The 23,175-nt window shown below is 39.1% G+C and overlaps 2 long non-coding RNA genes across 4 annotated transcripts in view; one reads left to right on the forward strand and one right to left on the reverse strand.

Annotated features, from left to right (window-relative positions):
* The window catches only part of LOC140614133 (uncharacterized), a 70,066-nt gene that overhangs the window by 45,673 nt on the left and 1,218 nt on the right, over positions 1-23,175 (reverse strand). For all 3 annotated transcript variants that reach the window (XR_012015020.1, XR_012015021.1, XR_012015019.1), the window contains 2 exons: positions 19,988-20,122; positions 19,428-19,632 (listed from right to left, as the gene is read on the reverse strand). This is a non-coding gene — a long non-coding RNA (uncharacterized lncRNA). The remainder of the gene's footprint in view (positions 1-19,427; positions 19,633-19,987; positions 20,123-23,175) is intronic.
* LOC140614134 (uncharacterized) overlaps positions 19,512-23,175 on the forward strand; it is a 67,379-nt gene continuing 63,715 nt past the window's right edge. The window contains exons 1-2 of the long non-coding RNA XR_012015022.1: positions 19,512-19,691; positions 20,007-20,159. This is a non-coding gene — a long non-coding RNA (uncharacterized lncRNA). The remainder of the gene's footprint in view (positions 19,692-20,006; positions 20,160-23,175) is intronic.

A 23,175-nucleotide genomic window follows, 5' to 3' on the forward strand; every position in this document is an offset into this window, starting at 1 on the left:
AACACTTATTTAGATGTTACACACAAGAAATATGTTTCCACTCTGTCAAGCTACAGAGATTATTATTTTTTGTTTCTTTTGTTTTATTTGTTACAGAGGCTAACATTCTTTAATCTTCCTAAAACTTGAAAGGGTTTGGTTTAAATATTTACCAAAAACTTATTAGCATCATGCCTGGTACATAGGAAGCCCTCAATAAATGTTAGCTATCACTATAAATATCATTCAATATTAGGATGGAAAGGCCTGGATGATGAAAGGCCACCTGAGTTACATTTTGAGATGCTGATAGAATTTCCTTTGGCAAGAGATCTAAGGGACAGCATTTCAAATGGGATTGATGATGTGTGAAAGGCTCCAGCAAAGGAAAGGTTTGGGGAAATGAGACTGGTCATTCTGCTCTCACTCTATAGTTGAGAAGGTGGAAACAAAAAAAGGAGGATGAGATGGGAAAGTTGTAAAGTCACTGCCCTATATTGCAGAGTCGTCTTGAATTAAAAGAGAAGCTCCAGTGACATCCAACCATAGGAAAAAAGAGTCTTAATATGCATATTCAGGGGACTGAGAGGTTTGTCTCAACTCTTTTTTTCTAAAGAAAAAAGAATCCTGCTGATAAGTGTTGAATTCATCAAGAAACCTGGAGCTGTTGCAAGCTAGGGGAAATGGACCAGTGAAAACATTTTGTCATCAGAAGTGTAATTAAAGAGCAGCCACTATTAGCAGCAGCAGCTGGGCCAATGACTTTTTATTGGGGCCAAGGACCTCTTCAAGAGTATGATGGAAGCTAAGAATCCCCTTCCAAAAAAGCACATGTGACCATAAATACTAAGTCCTCCAGGTCCATCCATAGACCCTAGCTTAAGGACCCTTCAGTCAAAGGAATTCAAGGGGAGAGAAAAGAAACCACCTATATCATGCTCATTGTGGTGTCTCTGACTGAAACATAACAGCCAAATATGCCTTCCTATTCCTCAGTGGCACAAGCGTCATGCTGCTACCTATTTGATGCACTGACAGTGACAGTTTCAACTTGACACTGTGTGAAAGACCATGGTGTGATTTTCAGCACTATCACCCATGGTATTGCCTTGGACAAGAGAGTAGAATGCTCTGTGACTCAGTTTCTTCATCAGTGAAATACCTGCAAGTGAAGCCTATGAAACGGCTTTCCAAAATTCTAAATGATTAATTGCTATACAAGTTCATGCTAATTATTCTGTAAGTAATGCTTGAATAGTTTTCTCTTTTTGTCTCTTCAAAAACTGTAGTGGTGCTTCTGTCTCTATTCCCTTAAAGAAGCATGTACTGAATGACTACCAGGAGCCAAGCAATTTCCTCAGTGCTCAGGACACAGCAGCAAATGATAGTGTTGGCCCTCAAAAAGCACCACATGCTAGTGATCTTTCTTCCCTGAGCTTAACCCTACTGTCTTAAGTTGGGCTCCCCCAGAAAAAGACCCTGAAACAATGAGTGATATGTTCGTAGTTGATTTGGGGGATACAGGAAACATCAGTCAGAGAGTAGAGAAGTGTAGCCCATGAAAAAAGACACCAAATACTGAACATGTGATCAATCCCTCTACCACTGTGGATAAACTGGAGCGTTGTCCCATGGGAAATCTTGGACACACCTTATAACCCACACTTTAGGGTCGCCCCACCTGAAAAGAAAGAATCAGCTTCCCTGAGGCTATTCATTCCTAGCACTCCCAACCTGCCTTGCAAATGGATCTTCTCAAGCTTCTGAGGAAGCCTCCAGGGAAAGAGATGCAGAAGTTGACGGCTGAAATTCAACTGAAGAGTAATGAAGAGGAGAGGCCCAAGGGAAAGGAGCAGAGCATAGCTCCATGTCCTAAAATAGTGAATCCTTCATTGTTTAGCTTTGGGTGGCTGCAGACTTTCCTGAGGCCTGTTTTAATTGGTGAAAGAGATGTCTAGCTGAAAGACAAGAATATCGGCTTGATGATCACCTCTTTAGGTAATTCTGGAAACATTTTTCCTCATGAAATCCATGTAGGTGTTTAATCTCCAAGCCTTTGTGCATCGGAGAAGGATGAAAGAAAGAGCGAGGCCACAAATTTAATAACTATCATGTATTGGTCAAGGATTGGGTTAATTGTCTTATATGCATTATTATCTGTTAACAACACTGCTAGTTAGGTACTACTATTTCCATGATGAGGCAAGAAAACTAAGACTTAAGAAGGTTAAATAAATGGCAAATCCAAATAAATGGATTTGAACCCAGAGAATTCAGTTATAATCCTGAGAAAACATTCCTAACCTTAGTGTCAGATTGTGTTGTGTTGAAGAAGTGAGTTTAAACCTCACATTTCAGCCATGTTCTCTTCCCATGGCACTAGTCAAGAAGTACAGGCTGCCTTCCAGGGCCTGTCAATGCTGGGAAGATAAAAGTCTAGAAACCAGGTACAGGAGAAAGTCCTGGGGCAGAAAAAAAGAACAAACCTCAGAGCTCCATCCAACAGGAGACAGATCCCCAGGAAGAGGATCTTTTTGCTCAGCCTGGCCCATCCTCTGAATATTGGCTCCTACAGCTTCAACATCCTGGAAACCACAGGAGCCTGGGCCATCCCTCGGCTAATCAGGAAGGGCTAATGAACTAATAATGCTATCCGCACTCTTAGAGGAGGGTGAGTTCACAGTGATGTTCATTCTCTGCAGCAGCCATCTGTCTCAGCAAGCCCAGCATTATCTAACCAAGTCTCTTTCCTCTTCCTCCCTCCTTTTCCCTCTTTACTCCTTCTTCACTCTGTAGGTGACTGTCTAATGAGCATTCTTGTCTTGCAGGCTGAGTTCAGACATCCCTAGCAGGTGATGCAATAGAAGTACTTCACTCTCACTGGTCTTTCCCAGAACTCAGAGGGAACCGACATTTCCCTCAAAATCCATAATAGCTACTGAGCACTGCCCATGTGCCACGCCTTTCAGTACCATCTGCACATGATCTCACCGACTCCTTACAATAGCCCATGAGGTTCTTTTATTCCCAGCTTTCAGATGAAACGCACAGGCTTTCCCTGATCATGATGTTTGGGGTTGCTTTTTTTTTTTAAGTTTTTCTAAGACTCTTCACAAAATATCCATTCAGGAAAGCCATGAATATAACTCTCAGGACCTCTCCCACTGGGCAGAAGACTATCTGACCTTTGGAGAAAAGAGATAAGAGTGGACAATATTCTACATAAAAATATAAACTTCATAAATCCCTTCTGTGGATGAAAATAGATCAGAGATTGAAGCCCTGGTTGTGTAACTTTCTAGGTTAATTGCTTTGATTTTAGGCACTCACGTTTGGATAGTTTCATCTGAGTGCCTCCCTTGGAAGGAGTGTGTGCACAGATTATTAATCAACTTTGCATTACATTGGAGCAGCTTCTAATTCCCTTAAAAATATGCAGTGGGAGCATAGTAGCAAAAGGGAGCCTGGGGAGATGTGTCCCCCATGTGGAGTCCTAAATACTGCTTTCTGTGAGCCTAGAATATAAAGAGAAAGTGGGGAGTCCTCCTTGTTCCCTGGGGGTCCCTGTCTCTTCCCAGGAGCAGCATTAAGGCTCTTTCATGTCCCATAGTGGCAGGAAGGACTGTCTAATCTTAGATTATTGCTCATAGCAACCACTTCCCCTTAAATACTCAGCTGCAAATGCATACATCCTGATGGTTCAGCACCACTTGACACTAAATTGAAAAATGTGTCTCTTTTCTGTTTCCTGAACTTTATTTCCAAAAAGAAATATCAAGGAATCTTTTGTTGCCTGATGCATAATTAAGGTCCAATAATGGATGGACAGACAGATTAATGAGTGAATGCAAATATGAATAAATGAATTAATGAAAAACTAAGCTCCCTTCTTTGTTGAGTCATACATAAGGCACTGGGTCAGATAGCCTCATCCTAGATTCCAGTCTCTCTGTAGATTGGGATGACTCCCAGAAGCTTCTGAACATTGTTGACTGAACAAACTCAGAATGGCAATGCTTGTAAAGGTTCAAGCAGCATCATGAAACTTGATTAAACAGATGAGACCTATGAAAGAAAATGTCAGTCTACATAGGAGAAAGATTTTAGATGTTTGCTGCTGAGTCTCAAAGTGTGAAGCAATTGATTGTGGTTTCTATGTCAATTTCCCCTAATCCACTTATCCATACAAATCCCTTCAAACAATTCCTGGGACTCCCACTGGTAAAGAATTAGCATGCCAATTAATTTAGAGAACCTTCCAGTTCTTAGGTAATATATTTAGAGACTGGCTTTTGATGACCACACCCATCTTTCTAAAAAATGGTGCAATGGCCATTTGGTGTCACAAGTTCACTAACCCATGATCAGACAGTCAGTCATAGGTTATGTGCTACCATTCATTCCCTTCTGCGCCTTGGAGTCTAAAAGTTTTAATAGATCCAGATCCTAAAGAGGCTAAGATCTTCTCAATGTAATTAATGGTGCCAGAAGGAAGAGCAGCATTCTGTTGCTCTTGGCTTCAAATTCATGGTATGTTAGAGGTGGAAAAGCATTTAAAGATTATTCAATCTAGCATCTAGATTGCTGCTAGTTCAGATCATTTTATTATGGATACTTAACTATTCTGTGTTCTTCCTTTTCTTTGCAGAATAGAAGGCTCATATGTAACATGAGCCTTACCCCACACCTCCAGTGACGATTTGAAAATTAAGCCCACCCTATCCCCTAAGAACAGAGCAACAGGTCATTTGGTTATAATGGTTCTAGGTTAATGAGTTAAATATGTTATCAAGCTTTATTGGAAAAGTGGGGATGATCCCAAAAATGCTCCATGGCAGAAGAGCCTAGCTCCTTAGGAAGGGCTGGGTCAATGGAACTCACCAAGTTCACTGCATGATTTATGAGTTTAGGAGCTACCTGGTTGCTGATCTAGCACCTCTGAATACAAAGGCTTCACTTGAAAGTGAACATTTCATTGTTCAGCTTAGGATGCCTTTACCAGCTGTGCCTCCCCATGGATGCCCAATGAGGACTTTGTCAGTATGCATTGCTGCCCAAGGACTGGCCATTAGGAGTGACACTCAATCACAATACACCTTTAATTACTCCCTGTAGACACTCCCTGAAAAACAGCAGGAAACCAGGAACCCAAAAGAAAAGGGTGAAACCCTACAACTGGAAGAGGCTGAAATGAAAATCTCAAGATCCCTTGAGCTGTGTGACAAGTGTTAATTCAGTAATGTTTTATTTTATTTTTATTTTTATTTTAAAGATTTATGTATTTATTTGTTTATTCATGAGAGACAGAGAGAGAGAGAGAGAGAGAGAGAGAGAGGCAGAGACACAGGCAGAGGGAGAAGCAGGCTCCATGCAGGACATATGGGACTCGATCTCGGGTCTCCAGGATCAGGCCTTGGGCTGAAGGTAACACCAAACTGCTGAGCCACCCGGGCTGCCCAGTAATGTTTTATTTTATAAAAATAAGTGTTCAGAGAGGATCTATCTTCCAATTTGCTCAGGTCAAAGGATATGGTAAAGACAGAGACCTAGGATCCAAGTCACCTGGGTCCATGGGCCTCAGGGCTTCTGAGGGCTACTGAACATATGTAGTATGAACATAATTGCTATAACCAGTAGTACCCATATAAAATATTTCATTTATAAACAGAGAAACGACCTACAAAGGTCAGGATCAGCAATCCCAAAGTGTAAGTGACTTGTTGGTGGACAAACTCTGGAAGCATTGGACTGTCTCACTTGTAATACTGGGTGAATGTGCTTCCTTCACACTGTCCAGGAACCATGTTTCTTAAGTCCCTTGTTCTTTTATCTTAGGCTTTGCCATGAAATCACATCAGCTTCTCCTAGCAATGATCTCTCTGAGATGACACTTACCTATCTGTAAATTTTAAATCAGGGCCTGTGGTTCTGCTATTCAAGTTAAAAAGCAGGGCACCGTGTTCAAACAGGGAAATCCTTCTCTAGGTCTCTACTGTATTTGTGATATCTGTTCCTTTTCCTGACTAGTTCCTCCTCCAGGTAACCTCATTCTTGGTCTTTACAAGAACACGCTCCTTTCTTGTATAATTTAAGTGTAATTTTCTGCTTTGGGTTTATCAACTGCTCTCTTTGGTAAATGTCTATAAAACTGCATCTTTCAGGCAGAGACCTAATGGCAAAATACAGACAAAAGGTCTGCAGAATCAGACAAACTGACCATTTTTCCTGGCTCTGGTAGGTGGATGACAGTGCAGCCCAGTAACAAATTTGGGTCATTATAGTTGATGTCACTTGAAGGGTAGGTAGACTCTTGATGATTTTTCACCACACTTAGTTACATTGAGTATATTGGATTATATTGGGCTTCCCATGTCCTTTTCCTGTAATATCTCCCTATAACCAAGGACACACTGTTGTGAGGTAACAAAGGTCATAGAGCTCAGTCCTGGAAAGAGTGACATCAACTATTTCAGAAAAAGAATGAACCTATGACTTGGAAGGCAAAGAAGGTTGCTATTTACTGTGAAGCCAGCTTCTATGCTAGGTTTCACCGTGTTATCCTCCACAACCTGTAGTGTGGATGCTGTTATTTCCTTTCACATTCTTTTCAGATTTATAAACAAAAAAGTCAAAAGTTCATGTATTCATTCAAGATAAATGTATTGAGTATCCATTATGTGTCACACATTACAGGTGCCATAATGACAGATACAGTGCCTCTCTCATGGGCCTTGCAGTCTGTCCTCTACTGAGTAAATGGGCAATCAATAAGTAAACAAAATCTTTAAAAAAAATTGCAGATTATTATAAGAGCTATTTTTAAAAATGTAGAATTACCTCTGCATATTTAGTTCACAAATAGTTGAGGCAGCCTTCCAGGCTGTATGTTTCTGAACCAGAGTCTGTATTCTGTCCTTCACGGCATCCTGTATTCCAGTCTGAGACTGATCTGAACGGGCCCAAATTATCAGTTACCATGAGAAGAAAGAGGGGATGTGAGGTAGTGGAGTATCTACATTGATCTATAACCTAGTAGGGGTTTTCTGTACATATCAGTGGGAATTCCCTGCAGGTTTGAGCCTAGTCTACACTTTCTTCAAGTCACTCAGGTGTCTCACGAGGGTCACCCTTCAAGATTCAAGGAAAATTGGCTCAATACCAGTCACATAGTTTGTAGGAAGTCAAGCATCTTCTCTGAGATGAATTCGTTCCCTGTTTTATCCTTATTTTTGCTTCTCCTCATGTGACTAGACTACTCACTTCTTTTGATTCCTGGTTGACCCAGACAGGGACTCAGTCCCCTTTCCTTAATTTCACTCCAAACCTATCACGTATGGTTTGTATGTTCCCCAGTTACACTGCTGTGAAATAGAAAGAGACAGAGGCAGAGACAGAGAGGAAGAAGCTGAGAGAGAGAGAATTAAAATTGGACATTAGACCTCTTAAAATTGTCTTTGAGCTTCCATTGGCTACTATCTTCATCCCAGCTTGTCTGCCCACCATATTGCCCAGCTTCCTCTCTCCCTCACTTCTGCACTTTTCCAGTTTCTTGTTTATTTCCTGTGCAAAATATTTGCACAGAGATTTTTTCTTCTGATACCATTGCCTTCCTAATAACCTCCTCTGGATTTCAACTTCTACTTCCTAAGTCTCATAAAGGCATTTGTCTAAATTGATATTGTTCCACTCTCTCTCTAAGAGAACTCGGCTGCCAGCTATTCCAACAATGCTATTTTTCACCCTTGCTACATTTGTTTGGACACCCAAATTATAGTATCAAATGTAAGAAAAGGGAGCAACAGAATAAGAACTTACTTTGTCCTTAAAGAGTATAAGAGAAAGGAAAACAGTTACAGCTCACTCATCCCAACATTCTGAGACTCCGGCTCCCTACGTCAGTGCAAGAACCTTAGTAAGAGATTTCCTCCCCACTGTCTCCTTCACAGGTGTCAAAGCTAACAATCACATCAGGGAGGGGGAAAAGGCAGGACAAATGACACTGACGTCTTCATGCCTTTTGTTTGTGTTATTCCACCCTTGTTTCAGGGGAGCTGCAGCAGCTGAAAATCTCTCCAACCAGCCGTCCTCTCAGGGCCACATCATAAGGGGAAGCAGCAGACACTGAATGGCTTCTTAGAAAGCATTGTCCTTGCATGAAAATGGATTTCTTGTTGCTTCCCTAATTCTTTGGATCAATCTTGCCAATTGAGCTGCTTCACTGAGGATTTGGGTACCCTCTGGCACACTCTACACATTCACTGAGCAGACACATTAGCCATTTATCCTGCTTCAGGCCACCTAGTAAATTAATAAACATCTAATCTGTAAACAAGCCAAGGCGTAACCTCTGAAATGAGTAATGGGAAATACCATTTGGCTCCAGGTATCTGGCTCAAGTTCAGCATTAAGAGCATATGTCTCCCTGGATAGCTCATTGTCTTGGGGAATGCAGAAAAATCTGCTAAGATTTGGAGATGCATCACGTACATTTCCCCAAGTAGTTTGGTAAAGTGGTCAAGAACACAGACTCTGGCATCAGACTGCCTGGATAAGTGTCCTATCTTTGCCATTCAAAACTTAACTGAACCTGGAGCACTCATCAAACTTTGCATGCTTCATTGTCTCATCTGCAATTACAGTGTAATTATAGTAACTACCTCATAGAGTTGTTGTGAATACATGTGTAGTATGCATGGAACAGTGTTTGCTCATAGTGCCAATAAATATGAGTTATTACCATTAAATGGACAGATTCCTCCTATTTCAGAGATAAAATATCTTACCTCCATATACTTGTGCTTCTAATTGAGCTAATGAGAGACTGGGGATATGCAGCAGCATGCCAGCAATACTCAAAGCCACAAGATAAATGTAGTTTATGTTGCTAGAGTATCAAACTGACCCTTAGGAAGTAATTTAAATGACCTCATCTACCTGTATCAACATGGATAGATGTCAAAAATGTCATTTTTGAGTGACGAAAGCAAGCTATAGAATTATGCACAGTGTAATAATATGATATTTTAAAGATTTTATTTATTTATTAGAGACAGAGAGAGAAAGAACATAAGCTGGGAAAGGGGCATTGGGAGAGGGAGAAGTACACTCAGCAAGGAGCATGGAGCAGGGCTTGATCCCAGGACCCTGAGATTGTGAGCTGAGCTGGTCAGATACTTAACCGACTGAGCCACCAGATGCCCCTGATAATATCATTTTCAAAACACAAAAACATAGAATCTTTTTTCAACATACATAAATTAGCGTAAATCTATAAGTATAAACCACAAACAAGTAGTGATTATTTCTAAGGAGTAAAGAGGGGACAGATTATCAGTGATGGTCAAAGGAGACTGCAGAGTATAATGCTCTGATTGTCTTTAAAGTGGGAGATTAGATTTATAAATTATTCGTTTACTAAGTTTCCTCTTTAAAAAGTAATTTAAAACATTTTTTTTATTTTGCAACAAGCCCAGCTATATAATGAAATAGAAAATGAGTAAACATAAATTTTGAAAATAAAATATGACAAGTCAAAGAAGTTTTCCAATTGCAAGGCAAACTACCTACCAGCGCCTCCCAAGATGCACATTACCTTGTTTTATTGTTAAAGGAGCTTTAGAAGAAAAGATTGAGGAGCATCACATTGAATGGATGGGATGCCATTCCGTTTTTCTCCAACTAAGTTGATAATGCAACATGCATCCATTTACTCAGGCCAGAAGGTTAGCTAGCTATCTCTTTTCATTCTCTTCACATTCAACCCATATCCAAGGCTTACCTCTTCAATCTCTCTAAAACATGTCCCTTTCTCAATAATTCACACTTTTGTAGGGCATCCTCATCTCTTGTCTGAAATACTGAATGACTGCAAATCCTCAATACTGGTTACCTTGCCCCCAACTTCCTCCAATTCACTGACCCCTTGTGCCCTCATGATCTTCTGAATGCAAATACCATCAGGTTATTCTATTATTTATAATTCTTTGGTGGCTCTCCTTCATCTCTAATTCACCTAAGCATATTTGTAGCAAAAAAATCATAACATGATAGGGTGGCTAACTGATCACCAAACTGTCCCTGTCTTCACTACCACAAGGTTTAGTTTGGAGGCAGATGCCTAGAAGGAAATAGATTTTGTAGGTCACCTTGCATCCAGGTAGGTCCAGGTGACAGGTCTAGCTGATGGAAAGTGAACAAAAATGAGGATTCCTCTATGGTCCACAGCCTCCTCCTTGTTTTTTTTTTTTTTTTTTTTTTCCCTTCCCCTTCCACTGCCTGGATGCAGATCACAGGGCTCTGGTGATGATAAGACCACCAAATAGATCCCTGAATCACCACATGGAGGCCAGCTGCTGACTAATCAGAAATCCCTCTTAAATGCTCCCAGTTCCCAGTAAGGAACTCCTAAAACCCTTTTTCTTTCCTAAAGGATAAGATCACTATGGATGTCTTTTGTTCCACTCAGATGACTCTGAGCCTTGATTAGAAGCTTTGAATTTTCAGCCTCATCCCTGATCCCTCAGAGAAGGGAGAGGGATAGAAATGGATTTTATAATTCTTCATACCCATATAAGGAAGCCTTCATTAAATTCCAATCGTAGAAGGTTTGGAAAGGGGGAGAACCCATCCATACCAGTGCTGTGACACCCCCAACTCCATGAGGACAGAAGCTCCTGTGCTCAAAACCTTTGCCCTATATATCTGTTCATCTAGCTATCCATCTGTATCCTTTATTATATCCTTTAATAACCTGGAAGATAGGCTTCTGGTTCTATGGATGCTCTCTCAAATTAATCAAATCTGAAGAAGGGGTCATGGGAATCTATAGCCAAATCTGACAGAAGTCAATGAGGGTACCAGTTTACATAAGAACCATTCTATCTTCTTGATCTTCTAACACTTCCTTTCTTCCTATCCCATCCTCCCCCAGTAGAATCTCGAACAGTAGCTGGAGAGGGAAAATGAGAAGCATAAGACAGAGAAGTTCTTATTCACAGATCTGCCACTTGAAGCAGGCCTGAGTTGGGGGCAGAAGAGAAGAACTTCCACTGCATTTAGTTCAGAGTTTTGAATTGTATTTCCAACTGAAAACTTTAATTACTAAAAAACAAACAAACTATATTTTTAACTGTCTAGTAGTTAAAATAAACAGAAAAGTCAAAGTGCTACCAGAGTTTTTACTTAGAAATAAAGTTATCTCCTCTGAATAAGTTTAAAAGAAATGGTGGAAAATAAAAATAAATTTGGACTTTGATTTGTGAACTTGAACTTCATAAAATCTGCATATTCCATAGACCAGCTTCATCGCTATCAGAACCACTGAAATAATCATAATTTAGAGTTGGGGGTAGGCTGTAGAGAAATAGCTTTCCCACAAAATAGAAAGCTGGAGGCAGAAATATCATCTGAACCCATCTGGCATGACTACACTTTCTCTTTCTGGATGAAGAGCCAGTCTTTACGGTATTCAGTATGATTCAAGAGGCATAATATATTTGAACATCATCTTAAGTTGAAATGTCTAAAATTTTAGTGTGATCTTTAGACCAACATCATCATTATCACCTAGGAACTGGTTAGAAATGTAAATTCTTAGGTCCCACCCATAGCTTACTGAATCAGAAACCCAGAGTGGTCCCAGCAGTCTATATTTAACAAGCCTGTGATTCTGATAAAGCTAAAGTTTCAGGCCACAGATGTAGGATATTCCAGAATATTGACATAAGCTTTTGTATCAAAAGGAAATAATTGAACAAACTTTTAGTGTCCTTTTAAAAATTCATAGAGCAGAGGCTCCTGGATGGTTTAGTTGGTTAAGCGTCTACCTTTGGCTTAGGTCATGATCCCAGGGTCCTGGGATTGAGCCCCCATAAGGCTCCCTGATAGGTAGGGAGTCTGCTTCTCCCTCTGCCTCTGCCCTTACCCCCACTCTTGCTCTGTTTCACTCTCTTTCAAATAAATTTAAAAATCTTTAAAAAAAATTCAGCTGCCAGGACAGGACAGGATACTATCTGAGGACACTGCAGACAGGACACTATCTGAGCTGGGAGATAATTGTCCCAAAATACGTCCAGGGCAACTAGACATAGCTGACAAACAGAGGGACAGAGTGGCAGGAAGCCATGCAAGAAATTGTGCTAGCCTCCTTCTACAAGTGTTTTATGTGCCCACAAGCAGTCAGGTGGGAATAAAGTCATATACAAAAATGTATTCATTCATACAGTTCACCAAAACATCATGTCCATGACTGTTATGTATATGTAAGTGTTTTAAAAACTTAGATTCTTCTCTGAACACTTGGGAGTTCAAGAGTTTTCTACATGTGAGTCATACAATTGCATTATTTATTAAATGAGCTGGAAGCTTATGGCTTCTTACGCAAATGACTACCTGAATTGTTTCTACCCTCCATTTTCTCTGTCTCTCTCTCTCTCTCTCTCATACACACACACACACACACACACACACACACACACACCTATTTTATTAAAATCTGCACCAGTATACGAGTAAGTGAAAAGTCACAGCTGAATATCTACCTGATGAGAATGAAATAAATCAAGAGTCTTGGGTATTTGAGAGACTAGATCTGCCCCATATCATTTATTTATCACCCTCCATGGGTTGGGCACCTAACTACTTGTACTGACAACTTCATTACATTAATAGCTAATTTGTAATATATCTTCTTACATGCCAAGCTCATCATGCTTATAGGGATTTTCTCATTTAATCCTCAAAATAATTCATCAGCGGCATACTATTAGTATTCTCATTTCAGAGAGGAAACTGACCTTTATTAACACCCAAAGTCACCTAGCTGAGAAGTGGTGGAACCACATTGTCCACCCAGGCAGTACATCATTCTCTTAACCACTACACTGTATGGCTTCCTACGAAATTGAGAGCACTTTATATATTAGTCTATAATAACAGATAGTCTGCTTGTTATACATAGATTATCCATTTCTCATCTAAAGTGTATCAAGCCTTGCCTCTGCCATTTATTTACTTCTTGTAGGAACTGGGGCAAGGTACCTAAACTCATTGAGTAAACCAACATTATGAAGATGATATAAAGTATGTGCAACAGGACCTGGCATGTGGGAGAAACACTTTGAAAAACAAGGGCTGTCCCACCAACAACCAGTCAGTTCCTACTCCATCATAGCAAACCTGTAAATCTGAATGCGGGGGACTTATGTCAAACATATTTCTGACTTGGAAACTAGTCAGCTTAATGGTGTCTCCTGTGAGAAAGATGGCTTTGTATATTCAATTCATAAAACTCAAAGAATACCGACATGCACCAATCACAGGAAGGTACACGCCAAAGCAGAGGTACATGCCAAAGCTACTGTGGACCAGCTCAAGCATTCACACTATAATGGGAGTTTATTCACATTGTCTTAATGAATCCTCCTGAGAGTGAGTTTGATATTATTGTCATCATGTTCTAGATGAGAAAATGAGAGCATAGATGGTTAATCAACTTGTCCATGTCACAAGTAGAAGAGCTGGGATCTAACCCAAGCTAGTCTGAGTGTAAACATTCATATTATTCCCCATAAATTACACCGACTCCCTAGGATCACCCTAAGTTTCCACTGCAGAATGTATTGTCATGAAAAATGCGTTCCTCTGACTTGGGCAGCAAACTTTTCATATGTGTGGGACAAGATGGATATTTCCTGATTTTTAGTCATATGTGCCACCTTCATGACTTTTGCTATTTCCAAGTGATACCTGTAAGGAACCACCATTGTTATTTGCCACCAACAGAAAGTATTTATAGAAATAAATACAAAGAGAAGTGAACAATGGCATTAGGCCCTAGCTACATAATGTTTCCTCTCTTTTCATGAAAATGGAGGTTGATAAGCATTTCAGAAGGGTAAACACTGGCCTCAACCTGAAACTTTCTACCTACCATTATCAGAATGATTTTATGGTATTGCAAAGGGAACACTATTCAATAGGTGATTTAATGGCATTTAATGCCTTATTCAGGAACCAACTCCAGTTGTCTCAGATGTCACAGAAGAACATTTGCTGTGGCCCCAGTGATATTTATCTATACTTTAGGAAATAACGAACCAGAATGTTTTCAGGGTTCTTTCTGGTCCTTCAATTTTATGGAAAATTTTCCTATTTATACCTTTGGCAATTCACCTATTAAATTAATGTATATTCAGGCAGTGCTCAGTCATGTATGGGTGCGTCATAAACATTGGTACTGTATAAAAAATACATACTTCACCCCCATTTGAAGGTACATCAAAGATCAGAACACAAGAAAGCAAGTTACCCAATTCACCTGTAAATTTAACAGTTCCCTAAAGCTGAATATGTCTCCAGTGACTAGAAACAAACACTGGGTAAATGCCTGCCTGTCAAAACAGAACATAGCTCACATCAGCTCAAAATAGTGTGAGGAAATTTTGCAGGCTATTTTCTACCAAAATAAAGAGCACTATCAATTCACATCTGGAGTTTATCTGAAATGATATATTGCCTTCCAAATGTGCCTTTCTGCCTCCCCAAAATATTTTATTTATATAAAAAGATAAAACAGACAATTCCTAGGGAGAAGGAAGATATGCAGAAGATATGTCCAAAAATGTGCATGCATATCTGCTTCCTCCTTGCTGGCTTTTCCCAAACTATAAACATTAAAACAATGAATAATGTATTGGAAAAATAATAGCTGATTAGAAATAAGACAACTTGATAAAAGTACTTAAGACCTGTTCGTTGTTGATTGTCCTCTCTAGGGTCAGCAGCAGCTCCCAGATATGCAAATACTGGTGATTTTCAAATGAAAATGTCCCTTCTATTTCCAATTACCCTTCTGGAAAATTTCATTTGAAAAATTCACTAGATACAATTATAACCTCCATAAATTTTGCAGTCCCTTTCATAGACTTGAGTCTAGAAAACATGCATAAATTATTAGTAAAGCAAGTGACCAAATGTCATGCTTAGTTTTAAGATCTATCTGAAGATACTATGCCAAGAAACCAGAAGATGCTAATAGAAAGGTAAAGGAGAAAACCCCTGCCAGGGAGTCCTTCATGGCCAGTGTGAGAATATATTATCCAAACTGGGATGGATTTATAAAATTAAGAAGAAATGCATCAGTTCTGTAATAGTATGTTATAAACCACCCCAAAATTGGTTGGCTTAAAAGAACAATTATTTGTTATTTCTCTTGAGTTTTTGCATTGGCTAGGTGTTGCTGATTCTAGCTGAGGTTGGCTGGGAGTGGCCCTTATTTCATGTCTCTCATTCTCCTCATGGGCCCAATAGGCTTGTCTAGGCAAGGACATGTCTCTCCATCTCATGTCAAGGGCAGAAATTCAGAGGTGTAAACTCAATTGTTTAAGTGCTTTGTCAAGCTTCCACTTGAATCAGTACTGCTAACATGCCGCTGACCCAAAGCAAGTCACATGGCTGAACCTAGAATCAAGGAATGGGGAAATACACCCCTCTCCTTGGTGAGCAGAACTGCAGTCACATTCCAAACAACATGGATGGATGGCACTGATGGTCCCAGTTGTTCAGGGAGAGAAGAGAAGCATTGGTGCCACAAATTCAATGTATCTCAGGATACAATTTTAATAAATCAAGACATCCTAAATAATCTGCCTCAAGATGAATGTATATTGAAAAAGCAATTATAAGAGAAAAAGATGCCCTGGGGCACCTGGGTGGCTCAGTCAGTTAAGCGTCTGCCTTCTGCTAAGGTCATGAAACCAGAGTCCTTGGATCGAGCCCCAAGTTGGGCTCCCTGCTCAGCACAAGAGGTCTCCTTCTTCCTCTCCCTCTGACCCTCCCCCAGCTTGTGCACTTGCTCACTCTCTCTTTCTCTCTCAAACCAATAAATAAAATCTTTTTTTAAAAAAAATGCCCTTTTTTCTTTCTGAAAAAGAAACTTGCTGAAGATTTTGAGTTAGAAAGCCAGAAAATGAGTTATAGTCATGAAAATGACCCAGGTCTTGTCAAGCTAAGATCAACTAGCTCCCAACTAAACACCTGCAAAAACATCTACCTTCAGTAAGGTAAGTGGGCTAAATGAGGCTAAGATTGGTTAAGTAGTTTAACCAAAGATACACACTTAGTAATTGCAGACAGGCAAAAGTTCAAGTCTACTCATTTGAAATGGCTGGTTTCCTCCTCACTATTTTGTCTTAACCTGACTAGCAGATTATATCTCTAAAGACTTATTTAAAGAGGCAGGTCTTCATGGTGCCTGCATGGCTCAGTCAGTTGAGCTTCCTATTCTTGATTTCACCACAGGTCATAGTCTCAGGGTCTTGGTATCAAGCTCTGAGTCAGGCTCTGTACTCTGCCATCGGAGCAGGAGTTGGCTGGAGATTCTTCTCCTTTCCCTCTGCTCCTCCCCCTGCTCACTCTCACACACATGCTCTAAATCAATCAATCAATCAATAAAATATTTACAAAATAAAATTAAAAATACATTTTTTAAATTTAAAAATAAATAAATAAATAGGTCTTCAAATACCTGTTGTCCCTTCTCATTATAATCTCAACTAATGCCTTTTATGAGACAGAGATCTTCCTCCAGGAGGAACACTTTTGTTTAGAATGCATTGTGACTGTTATCATTTGTTTTTCAACACCTAGGCACTTTTAACATATATCTCTGTTTATTTTAAGTGTGATTTTATTTTTTTTATTTTATTTATTTATTCATAGAGACACACACAGAGAGAGAGAGAGAGAGAGGCATAGACACAGGCAGATGGAGAAGCGGACTCCATGCAGGGAGCCCAACGTGGGACTCGATGCAGGGTCTCCAGGATCACGCCCTGGGCTGCAGGCGGCGCTAAACCACTGCACCACTGGGGCTGCCCTTAAGTGTGATTTTGATTTAAACTTTTCACAGGACACATTTTATTTAGTAATCTAAGTCAGAAAAAAATATTAAAATTTAAAAATATATGTTAACCTTGCAGGTTTCAATGCAAGTATTTATTTCAAGATATAGATATTGTGTATACATATATAATGTTATATTTGACATGTATTTTACATAAATTATCATGTTACCAATTATAGGTTATGTCTAAAAGATATTTTATTATAGTTGTACTGAGGATTAAATAATATAATACACCTAAAGATCTTAGTATAGTGCCTAGAGCATAGTAAGTAGTAAATAAACCATAGCTATATAGAGAAGGCATCGGCTTATCACATGAGGCCCTTTATTTAAGCCTCATCCTGGATATTAAAATTCAACTGGCTGATTAGTCTACCTCAGATCAATATATTTCAAGAGGCCACCCCAAACCCAGACATTCAAACAATCTTGCTTTGATTTAATACTGGGGGAGACAAAAAGAGTATCTAGGGAAGCTGTTTAGAGCTTTCAATGATGCAGAAGCACTGAAAATCATGAAGTAGATTTTATGCACACCTCACATGAAATTTGTCTAAGTGGCCATCAGACATAACCTAGAAGTTAAATGGGTAGACTCAGCCCTTTGGATGAATCCCCAGTCCCAGGACCTGCAAAAGATACACATTGCACATGATTTCTGCACCAAGTTTATTATTGGCTTGATCTCTCCTGTTCCTCTATGTGAGTATGCTATCTCTGGTTTATCCTAATGACAAACATCAACATGAAGGCAATGTATCCTGTCCTTCCTCTTATATACCTTATATACCTGTTCACTTATAGCAAGCATTTTCTGAGTATATGAGACTTTACTATAATTCAAGAATCACAAGAAATATGTTCCAGGCCTGCCTGAAATAAACTACCCCAAAATTTAGTGATGTAAAATAGTAATCACATATTTTATTATTATTATTATTATTATTATTATTATTATTATTATTATATTATTGCCTCTTATGGTTACAGTGTTAACTGGAGATAGACTCAGTTGGGTGGTTCTCATTTGGCCCTTTGTGTGGGTGGATTCAGAAGCTGAGGTGGGAGCCATCTGTAGGCTTCACTCATATGTCTTGTGCCTGGACTGGAACATCTGGAGCTCCTCATGATGGTCACTTTCTTTGTGGTCTAACCACATGGCCTTAAAGCATTTGTGCTTAATGGCAGCTAGACTTCCTAAATAGCAGTTCCAGGCTCCAATGTAAGTTGTCCCAAAACACAGAAATAGACAGAAGCTATATCACATTTCTAACCTGACCTTAAAGTTACCCACCAGAACTCTTATATTATTTTGCCAGAGAAGTCACAATATCCCACCAGTTTTAAGGGGAAGACACAGACAACCCCCACTTAACAGGAGAGTGGCAAAATTCTAAAAAAACATGTGGGACAAGAAATGATTTTGTGGTTATTTTTGGAAAATACAGTTTGCTACAGAGGGATAATGTCTTAGAGTATCTCGTCATTTATTGGTCACTCTCTTCTTCTTGACTTAGCTGTTCACATATGTTCTTCCCATATTCCCTTAGAGTTCCAAATTTTCCTTACTCTGTTATGCACAATAAATCAGTTCTTACCAGGATTCTCTCTCCACTGCCAGTCAGAACAAAGAGACTCTATCCCACCAGGAACCTGAACTTCTACTTTCTTTAGAGAGCCTTACTCAGATTTGCAAGTAAATAATACTTGGTCTTGCTCTTCATAGGACTGCAGAGAATGGTAGGAGAGAAAATGAAGGGAATATCGAAAGACAGGACAATAGCCATGGTCTTTGACAAAGACCTCTCCTCCTTAAAATAGAGCCCAGAAAGAATAAAGGAGAAGGGAATCTTACACATTCCAAGGAAAAAGATACATCCTAAATCATGCAAAGGAGAAAAATATGTAAACAAGACCCCATAGTCTTGGGCAGCATCATTTAATAGTCCATTTGAAGGTGGAGGAATTCATTGCTTCAGCTTGGAGTAAGTGTTTAGTCAACAAGATGAGAATGTCAGATACAAAAAGCTCCAGGAAGAGAAACAAAATTGTGAAACTGTTACAGCAACATCAAAACCCTCTTGGAAAAGTGCCCTGCTTCACACTTTTGTGTGTCTCTTGTGTCCATCAATATTGCAGATGGAAAAATAAAAGCGATTATAATAATTTCTTTGAGGATGCCTATTACATAAAAATTGTTCTGACACAATAATCCCCCACAAAGTATTCTAGGAAAATTAGTTATCCTTAAGAGAATATTGAGATGCCTGGGTGGCTCAGCAGTTGAGCATCTGCCTTTGGCTCAGGTCATGATCCTGGAGTCCCAGGATCAAGTCCCACATCGGGCTTCCTGCATGGAGCCTGCTTCTCCTCCCTCTGCTTATGTCTCTGCCTCTCTTTCTGTGTCTCTCATGAATAGATAAATAAAATCTTTAAAAAAGAGAGAACATTGACACATACTTGTACCAGTTTGGATTGCTTTCTGTAGCATGTAATCATAAATCCAATCAATACTGACTTAAGTAATTAAGATTTTTTTTACCATGTAATAAGCAGCTCCAAAATTGCCAGCACAGTCACAATAGTGGTTTTATGATTTCATCAAGGTTTCAATTTTCTTCTCTTTCCAAGTCCACTAACTTTAGGTGTGGCTTTCATCCACAAGGTTGCAAGATGGATGCTGCTGCTTCAGTCATCACATTCACATTCTAGGTCAGAAGTTCGGGGGAAGTATCAAAAGCCTTCTCCTTGTGATGAAAGAAAAAATTGTTCTCAGTAAATTCGGCATACATCTTATTAAGCAGAGGTTTGTCACATAACTATAGCAAATCAAAGTGATATTTTAGCCTTCCAGTAGAGCTAGGGGAAGATAAAGAAATGGGGGTTGTGAATTACATTTGGTTACAAAAGTAGAGTGTTTGACATAGTAGCAGTCCAGGAGGCTTCTATCTAATCCTCTGATCTAAGTATCTAATCATGGAGAAGCCTTAATCCAAAAGAATGTAATAATGAAATAGATCTTGAATACTCCATGATTGTCTATATTCAGCATTAACTTAAGGCAGCATGGTTGGGGCAGACTCTGTTGGTCACATTTCCTACCTGTCTTCTTTATTGGCAGAGACCAACTTCCACTGTCAAACCTGGTGAGATTGTCTGAGCTTCTCTTCCAGCTAGAGCATGATCATGTGACCAAAACTTGGCCAAGAAGACCCAAGGAAAAGTACACCATGGCATCTGGAAAAGATTTTCCACCAGACAGTAAGATCAATGTGTAAGGAAAAGTTTTCTGGCTCCTTCTTCCATCCTCTCTCCCACTCCAGTGTTTGGGATTCAGCTGTATGAGCTATGGCAGCCATTTTATATCAATGAGGCAACAAATCCAACACAAAAAATAATGGAATGGATGGATGACAAAGAATTTTAGTCATTGGTGAAATCAATTATGGGATCACCTTTTTCTGATTTTGCACTATAGGAAACTATGATAACCCTGTTTATATATGTTATTTATATTTTATGCTATTACTTGCAGCCCAAAGTGTCATATACTATGTAAAGATCTAGTGGAAACAATTGTAGATTCTAAACTAGCAGTCTTATACTTTATTTGCATGTGAATCACCACAGAAGCTTGTTAAAATGCAAATTTCTGATGCTGTAGGTCTGAGATTGGGCCTAAAACCCTGCATTTTTAACAGGCAGGTGATGTTGATGCTCCTGTTCTGCAGATGATTCACATCACACTTTAAACAGCAAAGTACTAACTCACATGCTATTGTATGATATTAATAAAGTCATATCACTTCTCTAGGCCTCAATTTTCTCATAGAATCTGCTATCTTATGATTCTAAGTATTACCGGAAGAAAATATATTTGTTTACTCTGCAAATGAAGATATACATGAGAAGCAAACTGAGAAAGTATACACGCTGTGATTTATGTTAAACCTTCTGCTAAATGGTCATTAATCTCATTACTTGATACAAATTGCAATCAGGATGAGGGCACATACGCCAGTGCTTGTTTCCATGACTGTCCAACTGCCCCACCTACATGGAAATATCATGGGAACAGAATATTAAACCGAGCTGTGTTTGCAGCTGCTCCCTAGATCCTCATTATGAATAATATGTGTGCTAATCAGAAATTCAATTAATAGAGATTTGAAAAGATTTAGAGCAATACATCCTTTACCCAACCTCATTCTCTTGCAATGAGACTGAAGAATGAATGTGGTTATTTTCATAACAAAAAAGCCATCTGCCTACAAGGGTAATTGCAGCTTGGTACCCTCTGTCCCAGGTACTCTTGGCAGCCCAGAAACATCTTGGTCCAACACTGAAGTCTATCTGTTTTCACATTTGAGCATTTTGTCTCTCTCACCTACCATCACTGCGCTCACTTATATAACTGGTTGAAAATAACCTGCCCACCCCATGGTACCCCTCCAACTAGAGTGGTGGACATTTCTTTTCCTATACCCTGAAACATGTCAGGTGCCAGGGAACAGTGGAGCTCTGTTATACCATGAGTAGGGAGATGAGAGATATTCTTGTATTTTTTCTTATACATATTTTTCTTTTTAATAGAATATTTCTTAGAACTGGTTTAGATTACAGAAAAATTAAGAATATAGTAGAGTTCCAATTTCCCTCACATTACTTTCTCCTATTATTAACATCTTATATGAATATGACACTTTTTTCAAATGATGAACCAACAGTGACATACTATAATTCACTAAAGCTCATAGTTTAGTTACATTTCCTTGGTTTTTACCTCACAGTCTTTTTCTGTTCAAAGCTCCACATTACATTTATATTATATCCCTTTAGGGTCCTGTTGGTGGTGGTCATTTCTCAGACTTTGTTTAGATGATCTTGAGACTCTTAAGGAATTCTGGTCCAATATTTTGTAGGAAACTCCATTATTAGAATTTGTCTGATATTTTTATCATAGTATTTTTTAAAGATTTTATTTATTTATTCATGAGAGACAGAGAGACAGAGAGAGGCAGAGACACAGGCAAAGGAAGAAGCTCCATGCAGGCTCCATGCAGGGAGCTTGATGCAGCACTTGATTCTGGGTCCCCAGGATCACACCCTGGGCTGGGCTGAAGGCAGCACTAAAGCGCTGGGCCGCCAGGGCTGCCCCATAGTAAGTATTTTCATGGGCCACTGAAAAGAAGATCAGACAGACAAAATGCTAATTTCATCAAACCCCATCAAGCATACAAACTAGCAATGTGATTTTTAACCATTGATGTTGAATTGGCCTTGACCATCTGGCTAAGGTAGTGTTTGTCAGGTGTCTTCACAATTAAATTACTCTTTCCGCCCCTTTGCATGCTGTACATTTTGGAAAAAAGTCCCTTTAGGCAGCCTACATTTAAGGAGTAAGGATTTATGCTCTAGTTCCTTGAGGTGGAGCTCTACATAAAATATTTGAAATTCCGTGTGAGGGAGAATTGTCAATTCTTACCTATTTATTAATCTATTCAATAATTAATTTATGTCATTTGGAATCATATATACTTATTTTGTACTCTCAGTTAAAGTCTAATATCACTCTATTTTTTTCCCTGCAAGTTGTCCCATTTTGGCCATTGGGAGCTCTTTTAGTTGGCTTTTCTTTCCCTTTGGCATGTCCCCGTTACTGTATATGTGTATCTTCTTCCTTTTTTTTTTTTTTTTTTTGAGTCCTTTCCTACTTTCTAATGCTGCAAGATGATCCAAGCTCATCTTGTATATCTCCTCTCCAAGCCCATAGAATCAGTCATTTCTCCAAATAGCCCTAGTTCATTGTTTTGGAGAACAGTGTTAGAAACCAAGGTCTGGGTTCTTGTGTGTTTATTGTTATTGGAGTGTTAATTCTATTGGAGTGTTAATTTTGTTCTATGAGTCCTTTAAACTGACTGAACAAAAAAAATGTGTTTATACTAATTCATGTATATACACATATCTATAAATATCTATGTATGTGAAAATCTGTATCTATATGAAGCTAAACATAAGTTCATACTGATGCTCCCAACTCTAATCCATTGTTATATGGATCATTCTAGCCTCCTCTTCTTGCTTATCTGGAACCTCTCATTCCAATAATGAAAGAACTAGCCCCTGCTATCTGCTATCCATTTAATTAATTCTTCTATTCTAATATTGTATGTATTGTAATTGTATGACAATATCATTATTGTTAGCCTGAATCTCCATGAAAAAATAGGGTAGTTTTTTTCTTTCTTTAGTCTTACAAACTCAACTCATTTCCAAAGATACTTAGGTTG

This window comes from Canis lupus, chromosome 22 (genome assembly GCF_048164855.1).
Source record: "Canis lupus baileyi chromosome 22, mCanLup2.hap1, whole genome shotgun sequence".
Taxonomy (NCBI): domain Eukaryota; kingdom Metazoa; phylum Chordata; class Mammalia; order Carnivora; family Canidae; genus Canis; species Canis lupus.